The sequence below is a fragment of the Oncorhynchus tshawytscha genome, linkage group LG04 (genome assembly GCF_018296145.1).
Source record: "Oncorhynchus tshawytscha isolate Ot180627B linkage group LG04, Otsh_v2.0, whole genome shotgun sequence".
NCBI classification, from domain to species: Eukaryota; Metazoa; Chordata; class Actinopteri; order Salmoniformes; family Salmonidae; genus Oncorhynchus; species Oncorhynchus tshawytscha.
Genome location: NC_056432.1, coordinates 50,958,338 through 50,971,398, shown reverse-complemented (window position 1 = coordinate 50,971,398; position 13,061 = coordinate 50,958,338). Strand labels below are relative to the sequence as shown.

At 42.6% G+C, this 13,061-nt stretch overlaps 1 protein-coding gene across 2 annotated transcripts in view; it reads left to right on the top strand.

The window, feature by feature from the left end:
• The window catches only part of prmt3 (protein arginine methyltransferase 3), a 94,278-nt gene that overhangs the window by 21,538 nt on the left and 59,679 nt on the right, over window positions 1-13,061 (top strand). The gene's annotated exons all lie outside the window — the stretch shown is intronic.

Sequence of the window (13,061 nt, the reverse complement as noted above, 5' to 3'; positions counted from 1 at the left end):
AGGCCGTATCTGTCCCCACTCACGTCCCGCCCCAGCTTTCCCCGAACCCCCGGGGTCAGACGGAGCATTGCGGTTCGCACAGGCACGTAATCTCACGCCGTTACCAGGGGAAATAGAAATTCACAGCGTGACACGAATCTCTAATGACACCGGCTCACAGAACGCTAATAAATCTGAGAATCCTCCTGTCACTTCTCATCACCGCAGCGACTGTGGACATTTCTCAAAGAGTGCAGGGCCCAAAACGCTGCCCTAGGATCTGCCTGTGTAAAGTGGAGAAATGACAGGAAATGACAGCCCTTGCAGAGTCGTAAATTCATTGAGTCTGCGTTAGACCTCATTGCCGGTAAGTTGAAGTAAGTCTTGAGTCCCGACTGCAAGAGACTGATGAATCCCCGTGTCTTACAGCGGTGTAGACCCAACGAGGTCTGTCTTCAAGTTGTCATCAATGGATTTTAATCAGAATACCAGTCCTTTATAGATGTGATCTGATGCAGAGCGATGGAAATCACTTATTTTAATACCTCAAATTTGTTCATGCAGTCATGACTTTGATTGATCTACAGGCTATCAATATTACTAACTTAACAATTTATCATAGTAGCCAATCACCAGTGTGTCGCACTGTACATCTGAACACATACCTGGGTGTGAGGCTTTACTTTGATGACCTTGTGTCGTTGCTTTACTCATAGACGAGAGTGATTCTGGCAGAACCTAGGGCTATGCTGATCCCAATGCCAACGTGTCATGCTGTAATACATCACTAAACTGGCCCCTTATGTCCCCCAACTCCGTCCAGCACACAGAGTACACACACACACACACACAGAGAAGTCCAACACATACTCGCAAGTACATGCACGCACGCACACACACACACACACACTCGAAGAGCACAGTGGGGGACAGAGGAGAGCAGTGCCAGCCAAGTACCCCAAGCCTCCTAATGCTTCCAACAGGGGACAGGGAATATGGGTCATACCTCTGCCAACCAGCCAAAGGGGTGCTATGGATACACTGGAGGGACATCACTAAAATTAGACACTTCTAGAGAACATGACTGCTTCCTTTCACTCTTGAAGTGATAGGAGAATATTAAAGGCAGTCTAAATATATTTTATCTCTGAGATAATCACAACATTTGGTCAACAAAGGCAAAGAAAGCCTCCTTTATGTTCAGAGAACATTTGTCATATGCTACTTCTCATAGTGTGTGATTTGAAAATATTGGCCCTAGGTGAAGCTTACTCCGTAATACACACACTACAAGTTAACTGGGTGATGTAAAGTGATCCATCCAGTAAGGTCTCTCTACCCCGAGGGAGACGTGACAAGTTCCATCAGAAAATGTCCAAACTTTTGGCCGTCTCCCACTTTCAGACTAGACGATAGGGGATCACTCGGGCTGGTGATTAATGGGGGCGGGTTAATTTTTGTGAAACAAGTCGCCTGTCTACCTAGCCGGGGTGTTGTTTGAGAGATGGCCTTTAGCCGTGCCACTGTTGTTTCATAACTCAAAGCATTGATCTGTTCCTCTCTTTCTTCTTTCTCTCTCTCTGAGGTTGTGTCCCAAATGGCACTCCATTTCATATATAGTGCACTACTTTTGACCAGGGGTCACGGGGCTTTGACCATAAGTAGTTTGCTATGTAGGGCATAAGGTTCCATTTGGGATGAAGCCAGAGATGAGACCTCTGACTGGGGGGAGGAGGGGTTGAATTACTGAGAAGCTAAATAAAGATTGTTACCTAGAGATCAATCAGGTCTGATGGGTCTAGGTGACTGTTTTCTGATGGGGGGAGGACTCTCATGAGTGAAGTTGGCTTTAGAATCAGTTTTGTGGCCTTGATCCCGGAGAGAAACTTTTGGGGCTGAAGTTTTTATATTGAAATCCACATCTAGGTCTCTTCAATGTGAGCGCGAAGCTTAATTCCATTGGTTGCCCTAGGTCACTGGGAAGTGAGTAGCAAATGATGGTGAAAAGTAAATGAAGCAGGGTAAGCTTGACTTGGAAAGAAGGCTTTCAGAAAATGATTTTTTTTCTCCGGGAGGTGGTAGGTAATTGAATTGAAGAAAACACACTTTTCATAACTTATCAAGCAAAAGGAAGACGTGAAGGACTTTGGCTTAATGTTTGTGGTCTGTAGATTTGACAGCATTTTTTAAAAATCCTATTTTATGAGGATTTGTTTTAAGGTGGGCAAAGTTTTCCTCGACGTCCACTTTGGAGGGCACCAGAGTTTGTTTGGGGAGAGTTCAACACGTAGACACACACACACACACACTAACTGTGTGCGGTAGATCTGTGGAGCCAAATTAATGGCAGCCTCCTCTCTAGCCTCATTATCAGTAATAGGAGTCTCACCTGCCCATGTGGAGGACAGCAGTAATCAGTCATACTGTCGCCCAGTCGGACTGACTGTCACTCACCCACACATGCATAGGCACATACACACATGGTGACACATACACACTCACAGAGACAGACACTTGAAAACACAAACATACGCACATTGACACACATGTTGAACATTATTTTGAATTGACCTTAACCAACTTCAGGTTTTCAAATCAAGCTTTATTTATACAGAACATTTCAGACATGGAATGAACACAATGCGCTTCACAGGAAAAACAAATAAAAAAAACTGCGAAAATAAAAAGCTGAAATATTTACTACAGAACAAACAACATAAGATAAAAATGACACAACTGAACAACTAAAAAGCACCCTAAGGAAAAGCAAAGCTAAAAAGGCATTTTAAGATACTTGAAATATGTCCACAAAATACTTTCTCTACCTCCAAGACAACACTTACTGTAGGTGTAATACCATGTGACCTAGCAGGACTAGAAAAGTACTTCTCCCCTCTCTCTTACTCTCTTAACTCTGAACAAAAAAGGAGAGAAAAGGACCACCATCTCCAGCAGGCCGGCCACAGGCCCTGGACCTTTGCCTTTAATGGCCAGAACTGGTAACTGATAAATTAGGGAAAAGGTATCTTTTAGAGAATAGTACCTGTAATCCAGTACAGAAATTGGAACGGAAGTGCCCATGCATTAAAAGAGATCAGAAGAAGAATTAGTCTTAGAAGGAAATATATATACAACAAGCAAAACAATCATGCTGTTTTTATGTGGCTGCTATGAAAGTCAACTGTTTGCGTGTGATCAGGGGTGTGTTCACTCCACCGATTCTGTTCAAAAACTTTTCTTAAATGGAAGCAAACAGAACAAAACAGGGATAAACATAACTGAATGTGTCTAATAGAAGTCGCAACTGTTGGACTTATGAATACATCCTAGATCAGCTAGATGCAGGCAAGAGTGTACAAGGCAGTATTGAATGTGTCACTGTCTGTCACCTTGATTACTCAAAATTCGGCAATGGTAACTACAAGCTTTAAAATTATGCCCACCTAAACTAGATTGCGATTTATAATGCATATAGCATAAAGGCAGAGATGCAGGGCTGGGTTCCAAACAAAACAACCACAATTGTGCTTTCTGTAGTTCCTCAACACCGTTAGGAGAGCTAAAAAAAACAACTTATAGTTCACGACTCATCTTTGAGTCATAAAAGTGCATTGAAATGACTTATGAACTGTGCACAATTTGGAGAGGTGTGTGTGTGGATACTTGGAAACACCAGTTAGAACTCTCACTCAAACCCTTGTCATTTTTTTGTTGTCACATATTGCACCTACCACAAATGTTCTTGTCATGTTACTGTATGTATCCAGAGTATTTTCAGATTTTGTTATCAACAAATGCGGCAAAGTACAGTAAATGCACATAAAATAAAATGTGTTATTTGGATTCAGTCTTGTCAGGTGAATTGTTGTCTTCATCTTTAGTCTAATCATTTTCCTATAATCTCCTAACTATTCCCTTTTTAATTGCTACCATGGTTATGCATATGGTTTCCATATTTCTCCTGTCAAAAACATTTAAATGTATCCCTATCCATATAGGCCAATTCCCACGAGTGTAAGGGGTTAATAGCATTAGTTAATCGTGATGAGTCACAATGAATTTGCTGAAATATGTCCCTAAAGAAAGAGTTTTCCATTTATAATGCAGTGCATTGAGTTAGGGTTTGCTTGTAAGGGATGGGGACACAACATTTAGTTTTGATAGTGTTTTCACCATAAACAACACAAAAGTAACTAACTGTAACTAACTGTAACTTCTAGCTAGTTATGCTCCCAGTGTTCAAGTAGGCCTACTTACTCACTCTTATAGATGTTCTGGAAGTTTTACACTTGCACACACGCAATCTCTCTTTCTCACACAAACACACACACAGCTTTAAGTACTGTTAAAGCTTGAGGCATTCTAAATGAGTGTGTCTAGGGATAAAGAATACTGGCTCTAAACAACAACAAAAATAGATTATGGCTGCCCTTAAGTTTTGCTTTATCATATTTTATTAACATTACACAATAAATGCATATTTTATGGTTGAATGTAATTGTCTCTTGTAAAATGTACTTAACTCTTTTGAACTTGATGTGCACCAGATTCATTCTTGTCGAAATTAACTGACCAAATTTTGTTTGTTGAAACAGTTGATCTTTTTGGGGGGCAGAGCTCATTAGAATAATACCCAGCCTGCTTTGCAATAGTACACTTACATTTTGGTAATTTAGCAGACACTTATCAAGAGCGACTTCAGTCAGTGCGTTCAACTACGGTAGATAAACAACCACATGTAAAACATTTATGTAACCGTTACTGAGAATGCTGTTGTAGTTTAACTGGTCTGTTGGTTAGTTCACTGTACCTTAAAAGCCCTGCTGATTTAGGAGCTGGCTGAGAAGCTCATGGATGATTAAGAGGCATATGGGAACATAAAGCTCCCTACTGAAATATTCTCTATATACCATTATTAATTGGAAATAAAACTTTCAAATGTAAAAAAGTGCTTTTTAGTTGTTGAAAGCAACTTAGAGTGAGAACTGACACAATTGATTAATTTGGGAGGTACTTGTTTGAATTGAGTTGACACATATATTTTATTATTTATCCTTCATTTTGACAAGGAATACATTTTGAGACCTAGGTCTCTTTTCCAAATGCACCCTGTATAATAAAATATATACACTGACTGGTTTTCTAATCCACACCTATTTTTTATTTTTTATCTGTGCCCAATGTAGATTAGGCTATAATTAATTAATTTAAATTGACTGATTTCCTTATTTGAATTGTAACTCAGTAAAATGTTTGAAATTGTTGCATGTTTTGTTTGTATATTTGTTCAGTGTAGTTAAGATACGAGATGTGAGTATTCCCCTCACACACCCCCAGTGCAGTGACGTGGAGATGGATCCTGTGTTTTGCTAATAAACAGTGTGTGTGTATATGAGAAGGGCGTAGCGGGGTCGGATTGTGAGTCACGCTGTTAGGCTTGAAGAGATCGTCCCAACGCATTATGGGAGAAAAAGGAAGGCGTAACTCTCATTCCAGACGTTTCTCTTCCTTTCAGAGTCTTCCCCTCCCTCTCCTTCAGGTGAGGCAGTGTCCCGTGAAATTGAGCTCTAAATTATGAGGTCGGGATACGTTGCGAGAGCGTTTTAACAACGACCTGGTTCTGAGAAAAGGAGAGACCAGGACTAATACAGTCAGCCAGTCAGTAGATATGGACTTTGGTTCTGGAGTGGAAAATAACGGGTTACTGTTGGGCAGGGGGGACCAATGTAGACCCTAACGCTACTTTAAATTCGGAGGCAATCATCATCTTTTCAGTTCATCCATGGGCCATGAGATGGTGGCGATTGTAGTTTGTCTCCCTCCCTCTCTTATCTTCTCACCTCTTTCTGCTGAAAGGTTATCTTAATTTGAATAATCATCTGTGAATTATTATGCAGCTGGCCGAAGCCATCTCACTTGCTCTCCCTCTCCCTTTCTCTGCGCCTCTACTTCACCTCTCCTCATCTTCCTCATTTCCTTCTCTCAAAGAGGTTCTGGTCCTAGCCCCTTTCCTGAGCTCCTACCCTTTTGGTATGCACAGATCTGAAAGGACTGGATTGGTGTAAGCAATATGGGGATTGCTCCACTGCCCTCCCTGAGGCCATATTGCTTTCATCTATCCACCTCTTTACTGTTTGAAGATCTGGATGAAAGCAATATGGCCTCATGGAGGAAAAGGGTGAGTTACACCAATGTTATTTACAGCAAAGGGCAACAGTAAAGGATCTAGGGGTTGAGGTTGAACCGAGCCAAAAGAGGAGGAGTTAGGTCTATAGGAAGGGTTGCAGGCTGGCTTGGTAAAAAAGCCATTTGTCAGCAGTGTACACCAGTAAGGATGAAGCCAACAACATGTAATAATGGAATAATACCCGGGCTAATGTGCTATGTAGTGGAGCTGAACACAGGGCCACGCCAGGGTCAGACCTTCCCCTTGACAGAGGGGCTTCTGAATAGCAGGGAACGTGGAGAGTGCTCCATGACAAGTTTGGGAAGGAAAGAGGGTCATAAAATTACAATAAGTAACCCCCTCCCACTCTTCATAAATATGTTGATTTCGTATATTTTTGGTTGGTTAATTTCTGCCTTGAAATATTTTGTTGAGGGTTGCCATGGTGCTGTAATGGCAGCATAGTCTGAGAGCTCCTGTACATATTGTACATATTTAGTTGACTTAAGTGTTTTTTAAAAATTATTATTAGGTGTGCATGCAAAGTAATGCACTACTCTAGATTTCTTACGTAATCATATTATTATCTGATTGTAAATGTTGCATCTTTCATTTATATTTGTGTTCAGTGTAGTTCAGATGAGATGTGCTGGTATCAGTTGTATTCCCCTCACACACCCCCAGTGCAGCGACATCTATAGATGGCAGCATTCACGCAAAACTGAAAGCGTGAACCACCGCATTTAAGTAAGTAACTGGTAATATGGTTGAATACAAACTGTAGTTATTCCGTCCGTAAGGCAATCAAACAGGCAAAATGTCAGTATAGAGACAAAGTGGCGTCGCAATTCATCGGCTCAGACACACTACATATGTGGGAGGGACTACAGACAATCACGGAATACAAAGGGAAAAACAACCACGCCCCCGGACACTGACGTCTTGCTCCCGGACAAGCTCAATACCTTCTTCGCCCACTTTGAGAATAACACAGTGCCACCAACGCGGCCTGCTCCCAGGGACTGTGGGCTCTTGTTCTCTGTGGCCGACGTGAGTGATACGTCTAAGCAATGTGCAAGATGGCGCCGACAGATAGTGCAGCTCTGCTTCTAGCTCCTTTGTGTGTTATTTCTTACATTATTAGCCCAGGAAATGTTTTGTGTTATTACATACAGCCGGAAATAATTTTGGGATATCAGAACGACGGTAACTCACCAGCATTACAACCGGGAATACGACTTTCACGAATTGGTTCCTTTGTTCGTACCCCCCAGGGCAATTTATCTGATTTCAGAGGTTGATCCAAAATACCGCCGGCGGAGAAGAGGTATTCAGAGTAGACTTTTAGTCCGACTCAGGAGGCGCGCACACCATCCACTGCTTCCAAGTATATTACTTGCTAATGTTCAGTCTCTGGATAATAAGGTAGACGAGCTCAGGAAGAGAATCTCCTTCAGAGAGACATTAAGGATTGTAACATACTCTGTTTCACGGAAACATGGCTTTCTCGGGATATACTGTCTTTGTCCATACATCAAACTGCGTTCTCAGCATATAGCGCATACAGGAATAAAGAAATCTTCGGGAAGAAGTAAGGTGAGGGTGTATGTTTCATGATTAAAACACTGATTGTGATTAAAACACTGGTGTGATTGTGATAACATACAGGAATTTAAGTCCTTTTGTTCACCAGACCTAGAATACCTTTCAATCAAATGCCGACCATATTACCCCCCCAAGAGAATTATCTCAGTCACAGCTGTGTATATTACCCCTCAAGCCGATACCACGACTGCCCACAAAGAACTTCACAAACTGGAAACCACATTTCCTGAGGCTGCATTTATTGTAGCTGGGGATTTTAACAAAGAAAATTTGAGGAAAACGCTACCGAAGTTCTACAAACTCATTGACTGTTGCACTCTCTCTGAGAACATTAGACCACTGCTACTCAGCTTTTTGAAATGCCTACAAGGCACTCCCCTGCCCTCCCTTCGGTAAATCAAATCACGACTCAATTTTGCTCCTCCCTTCTTATTGGCAGAAATTCAAACAATAAGTACCCGTGCTAAGGACTATTCAGCGCTCATCTGTCCAATCGGAATCCACACTTCAAGATTGTTTTGATCACACGGTCTGAGATATGTTCCGGGAAGCCTCTAACATTGACGAATGCACGGATATGGTGACTGAGTTTATCAGAAAGTGTATAGGAGATGTTGGACCCACTGTGACTATTAAACCCTACCCTAACCAGACACCGTGGATAGATGCCAGCATTCACGCAAAACTGAAAGCGGAACAACTGCATATGACCATGGCAAGGTGACTGGGAATATGGCCGAATACAAACAGTGTAGTTATTCCCTCCGTAAGGCAATCAAACAGGCAAAACGTCAGTATAGAGAGAAAGTGGAGTCGATATTCAACGGCTCTGACACGGGACGCCTGTGGCAGGGTCTACAGACAATCACGGACTACAAAGGGAAAACCAGCCACGTTGCGGATACCAACGTCTTGCTTCCGGAAAAGCTAAACAGCTTCTTTGCCCGCTTTGAGGATAACACAGTGCCATCGACGCGGCCCGCTACGAAGGACCAAGCACTCCTTCTCCGTGGACAACGTGAGTAACACATTTTAAGCATGTTAACCTTCGCAAGGCTGCCGGCCCAGACGGCATCCCTAGCCACATCCTCAGAGCATGTGCAGACCAGCTGTTTACGGACATATTCAATCTCTCCCTATCCCAGTCTGCTGTCCTCACTTGCTTCAAGATGTCCAACATTGTTTCTGTACCCAAGAAAGAAAAGGTAACTGAACTAAATTACTATCGACCCGTAGCACTCACTTCTGTCATCATGAAGTGCTTTGAGAGACTACCTTACCTGACATCCTACACCCATTTAAATTTGCTTACCATCCAAATAGATCCACAGATGATGCAATCACCATCGCACTGCACACTGCCCTATCCCATCTGGACTAGAGGAATACTTATGTGAGAATGCAGTTCAATGACTATAGCTCAGCGTTCCTCACCATAGTGCTCTCCAAGCTCATCATTAAGCTTGAGGCCCTGGGTCTGAACCCCGCCCTGTGCAACTGGGTCCTGGACTTCCTGACGGGCTGCCCCCCAGGTGGTGGAGGTAGGAAACAACCTCCACTTCGCTGATCCTCAACACAGGGGACCTGCGCCTTCAACTCAATCATCAAGTTTGCAGACGACACAACAGTAGTAGGCCTGATGACCAACAATGACGAGACAGCCTACAGAAAGGAGATGAGGGCCCTGGCAGTGTGGTGCCAGGTGAATAACCTCTCACTCAATGTCGACAAAACAAAGGAGCTGATCATTGAAACAGCAGGAAGCACGCCCCTATCCACATCGATGGGACCGCAGTGGAGCAGGTGGAAAGCTTCAAGTTCCTCGGTGTACACATCACTGACGATCTGAAATGGTCCACCCACACAGACAGTGTGGTGAAGAAGGCACAACAGCACCTCTTCATGCTTTTGTAGGCTGAAGAAATTTGGCTTGTCATGTAAAACACTCACAAACTTTTACAGATGCACTATTGAGAGCGTCCTGTTGGGCTGTACCAACACCAGGTATGGCAACTGCAATGCCCGTAACCGCAGGGCTCTCCAGAAGATGGTGCTGTCTGCCCAACCCATCATCAGGGGCAAATTACCTGCCCTCCAGGACACCTACAGCACCCGCTGTCACAGGAAGGCCAAAAGAATCATCAAGGACAACAACCACCGAGCCACTGCCTGTTCATCCTGCTATCCAGAAGGCGAGGTCAGTACAGGTGAATCAAAGCTGGGACCGAGAGACATAAGCTGTTTTTCAATCTCAAGGCCATCAGACTGCTAAATAGCCATCACTAGCCGGCTACCACCCGGTTACTCAACCCTGCACCTTAGAGGCTGCTGCCCTATATTCATAGACATGGAATCATGTATGTATAATCTCATATGTATGTACTGTGTTCTATTCTACTGTATTTTAGTGAATGCCATTCTGAAATTGCTTGTCCTAATATTTATATTTCTTAATTCCGTTCTTTTACTTTTAGATTTGTGTGTATTGTTGTGAATTGTTAGATACTTTTGCATTTTCGTACACCCGCAATAACATCTGCTAAATATGTGTGTGTATGACAAATATAATTTGATTTCAAATCAAATTGATTTATATAGCCCTTCTTACATCAGCTGATATCTCAGTGGTGTACAGGAACCCAGCCTAAAACCACAAACAGCAAGCAATGCAGGTGAAGAAGCACAGTAATCACAAACCTAGTAGTTTGAGGGGTGGCCAGACCTCTTCTGGCTGGGTGCAGACAGGTCAAATGCACCAGCATGGTCAAATAATAATAATCAGTAGTTGTCGAGTAATTCAGCACCTCAGTTGGCTTTTCATAGCCGATCATTGAGAGTATCTCTACCTCTCCTGCTGTCTCTAGAGAGTTGAAAACAGCAGGTCTGGGACAGGTAGCACGTCCGGTGAACAGGTCAGGGTTCCATAGCCGCAGGAAGAACAGTTGAAACAGGAGCAGCAGCACGGCCAGGTGGATTGGGGACAGCAAGGAGTCATCATGCCAGGTAGTCCTGAGGCATGGTCCTAGGGCTCAGGTCCTCCGAGAGAGAGAGAGAATGAAAGAGAGAATAAGAGAGCATACTGAATTCACAAAGGACACCGGATAAGATGGGAGAAATACTCCAGATATAACAGACTAACCCTAGCCCCCCGACACACAAACTACTGCAGCATAAATACTGGAGGCTGAGACAGGAGGGGTCGGGAGTCACTGTGGCCCCATCCAATGATACCCCCGGACAGGGCCAAACAGGCAGGATATAACCCCACCCACTTTGCCAAAGCACAGCCCCCACACCACTAGAGGGATATCTTCAACCACCAACTTACCATCCTGAGACAAGGCAGAGTATAGCCCACAAAGATCTCCGCCACGGCACAACCCAATGGGGGGGGCCAGACAGGAAGACCACGTCAGTGACTCAACCCACTCAAGTGACTCACCCAGCCCCTGTAATAGGGTTAGAGGCAGAGAACCCCAGTGGAGAGAGGGGAACCGGCCAGGGAGAGACAGCAAGGACAGTTCGTTGCTCCAGTGTCTTTCCGTTCACCAGAGACGTGTTGGACAAAACCCACTGAGTCGATGATGGCTCCGAAAGCCTTTTGGAGTGGGTTTGTGGACTTTTCCATGTGAATATTAAAGTCACCAAAAATTTATATTTATTTATTTATATTTATATTATCTGCTGACTACAAGGTCCGATAGGAATTCAGGATGACCGACCAAAGTCTGTGGAATAGAGAGAATGTTATTCTGCCTAATTTACAGAAGGTATTCAACACTTAAATCTCGAGGTTACAAATCATTAAAATTCCTTGTACAAGGTTCTTTTCAGAACCGAGTACTGCATTTTTCAAATGTATGGATTGCTTCACATTTATAAACTAACCCATCTCTGGCATGCCATTTTAGTTTTATTTTAGTTCCCTCTGCTCTGTTTATGGCATCTGATGCTTTTCTCTTTCGGTCCAGTGTATATACACTGAGTATACAAAGCATTAAGATTAAGCTCTTTCCATGGCATAGACTGACCAGGTGAAAGCTATGATAGCTTATTGATGTACTTGTTAAATCCACTTCATTCAGTGTAGATGGAAGGGGAGGAGATATCAATATTAGGAAGGCATTCCTAATGTTTGGTATACTCAGTGTATTTTGGAGAAGATACAGTCAGTGTGGTGTATTAGCAATGAAAGTCAACAGGTGGTTTTAATAGAATCGCACAACTGAAACCATTTATATTTCTCACTACTGTTAGTCTATTGCTTGTTATCTGTTGGCATGTGAGTTCCAATCACGTCAATATTTTCATATTTATTTTGAGAACTGTGACACAATTAACATGAATCAAAATCCCTGTGAACATTTTAGGATGTGGAACTGGTCTGTCTAAGTCTTAATGGGAATAACTGATATTTTGTCGCTCTTACTCCAATCTCTATTACTTGGCATTCAGCTGATCAACTGCTCACCATGAAAACAAAAAAGCATCATTAGCTAATACAAAAAAGGAAGAACAGTTATTGTAGTTACTCTAGCCTATCTAACGTTAACGTTAGCCCTAGCATCTTTGTTAGCAAAAACAAACTAGCTTGCAGCTAGCTAACTAGCCAAAATGGCAATCTAACCTGCAATTTTTTTTAACTATGTTTATTACATTAGTAGCTAGGTAGTTACTAACTTTGAATATAAAAATGTGCTGATTTCGGTTGGCTGTTACACAGCAATATAGCTAGCTAGCCAGCCAGCTTACTATTATAGCTATGGAAACAGTGCATGTGTTCAGACAGACACTAATAATGAGAGAGCTTCATACCTGGATGCGGAGTGTTGTGGTACAATTTCTGTAACCATTTCCATGTCTTGATTTGGCGTGAAATGTCCTCTTAACAAAACACCCCCAGAGTTTTCAAAATGCTTCAGGTCTTTTCTTTGTATTTTCCTTTTCTCATGCAGATGGACGCCTACACTACACTCTTAACCCAAACAAAGTATTGTGACCAAAACTAACCACATATATATTAAGAAAACTCTATCAACCTTTGCCCAAACCTGATAGTAATTGGTCACATTTGTATTATATTAAGTTATTTAAATCTCACCTCGAATTTCAATTGCAGTTGCTTGTTCGACTATATTTTCCCATGTTTAAAATCACCGGAGCAAAATATAATTCAAGACGTGACGAGATCATATGAAATAGACAATCAAATCTTTATTTATCCATTATGCAGAGACAACGGAAATGTGTTGGAACCTGCTGTCACGGTACCCATCCCCACCACACAATTACTCACATTACAGTCTGGGAG